The sequence below is a fragment of the Pinus tabuliformis genome, chromosome 4_1 (genome assembly GCF_031772625.1).
Source record: "Pinus tabuliformis cultivar Carrire ecotype Pingquan chromosome 4_1, CPIR1, whole genome shotgun sequence".
Taxonomy (NCBI): domain Eukaryota; kingdom Viridiplantae; phylum Streptophyta; class Pinopsida; order Pinales; family Pinaceae; genus Pinus; species Pinus tabuliformis.
In genome coordinates this window covers 687,123,676-687,125,974 of record NC_142303.1, presented here as the reverse complement: position 1 = coordinate 687,125,974, position 2,299 = coordinate 687,123,676, and the positions used below count along the sequence as shown (strand labels likewise).

At 29.1% G+C, this 2,299-nt stretch overlaps 1 pseudogene; it reads right to left on the bottom strand.

Moving 5' to 3' along the window:
* Positions 1–497: 497 nt before the first annotated feature.
* Positions 498–1,967, bottom strand: LOC149177998 (eukaryotic peptide chain release factor subunit 1-3 pseudogene; annotated as a pseudogene).
* Positions 1,968–2,299: the final 332 nt, after the last annotated feature.

Here is a 2,299-nt window from a genome sequence, read left to right as displayed (position 1 = left end):
ACCCAAGTAGCACAAAATCAATTTGAATAAAAGAAAGTAATATTGGCATTTTATGCAGTGATTACAATAATTAAAACCTTCCATAGTAACTTATTCTTTTGTGATATAATGAACAATCACAAGAATCAATGCACTAAAAATTTAAAAAAAAAAATTGACTAAAAGTTTCTAATATGATGAACATATTATTCCCCATGTTAAGAAAAAAATCCACATGGAATCTATCTAAAAAGGATTTAACTAAATATCACATTGCATTTAAATAAAAAATGACACTAACCGCATGCTTCCAAATCTGAAATGGGAAGAAATGGGTTAACCCATTCTCAACTTGAAGTTGCGTTGAACATCCTTGAGATGATAATGACTTAATTGCTAGTATAGATATTCATAACCACCTTTGCCTTCAAACTACTCATCAAAATTCCTCATATCCAGTTATTGAAGAAACCATGCCACTAATATGACCAAATCCAAAAAAAATTGAGAACCCTCGTTCAATTTGTTGATAAAACAATCAAGATTGTAACATAAGCACCCATACTCATTTGAAAACCTCTCAAATAAGATGTTTCCTTGTAAACTCTCAACTCGATAAGTGAAGCTAAATCCTCAACATTATTTTGACCAGTTTCTTGATCTTTACTCAAATACTTTGTAAGACCTTTAGGTAGTCACTCATTTCTTCAAGACATAAATATTAATAAAAAAATTCTCCAATACCATCAAGGTTTCAACAATACTCATTTCTTGTTTCTTCATAGTGTCTTCAACACTCAAAACACATTTTCCTATATTATGGCTCATATTCGCAAAGTATTTTCATATCAGATCTTTCTCTTGTATAAATTTTATATTTGATAGTATCTCGAATGATATTTCATCAAAATATTTTGTTGAGACTATTATTCCCCCCATAGAATACATCAACCACATTTAGAATCTTCTCTTTTATCCAACAATCAAGCATGTTAGACCAGCTTAATTGTCTTTTAAAACCTATGAATATAGCCAAAATCAAACTTAAAACATTGGTTTAACTAGAAATATAATCTATATATAATCGAGTTTCTAAAACCACTATCTTCCTTACATAAGTATGAAAATTTTCCATTCTAAGACATTTGCAATGCAAGGCTAACTCTCCTCCTCCTCCATGTTTTCTCGTCCATGTTTTCTTGGAACATCAATAATGAATTTGTGAATCACTTGAAAATTGTTACCTTTTTGGGTACCAAATAATGTATGGAATTATCATCCATGATTATAAACATAAACTTATCATTAGATTCAAAGAGTTGATTAAGTGCCTCTATATAGAACCTATTGTCACAAACATATAGAGATACATTAATTGACTTCAAATGCTCAAAATAAGTTGTAACTTTCGTGTCTTTCACATTGTTAGTAACAATTGTTCTCGCATAAAGAACCAAGCCATTTGGAGAAACCCTATTGTACTATTTTAGAATTTTTTTTGTGTGAATGTGATGCCACCTAGAAGTAATTGTAGCTTCAGCCTACTCTTGATATTGGATGTTTTCCAAATTCACCATTTATCATTTTGTGACACATAAAATTTGATCCCTCATATGCATGATTAAAAATATTACACTTGTATCATTGTCACTAGCATATTCCAAATATTTTATCAATCTTGATCTTTTATATCTCAATATTCTTATTAGTCTCCTATCCTTCTATGATATTTAACCAAAAATTTAATAATTTGAGAGTATGGATGAGAGAAATCTCTGTAAGGATTTCATAAACACAATAAATTAAGTTAAGATACAAGTGTGAAAGGTAGAAAAAAAATCAATGAATTTATAAAAAGAATCCAATCTAAACAATTTCCTTACACTCTATCACTTAGGATATTTAGGAGACAACATCCTACAAATTATAAAAGACCCACAAAAACGTCTTTCCAATTCCATCCCATATACATATACATAAATACCCATTAATGAATTTGCATTAAATTTTGTACCTTTGGAACTAATTCATAAATTAACTTCTTGGAATCATCATCGAGCACATCTATACTTGTTTCCAAGCAATTGAGAAGCTTATCTTTGTGCTATTTTCATATAGGTTATGCTCTTGATAGTTTTTTGTTTGGTGTAATTATTTACAAACAAAACCATTGCAATCATCACATGTTTGAAGATAGGAACTTGTACAATGTCTATGATTACAAAAAAGATTGAAATATTTCAGTCACTACACAAATTAAACTTAGTTGATTCTCATTATTAACTAGAAAAAAATCAAATGACCTACTCAAGAGTTAGAA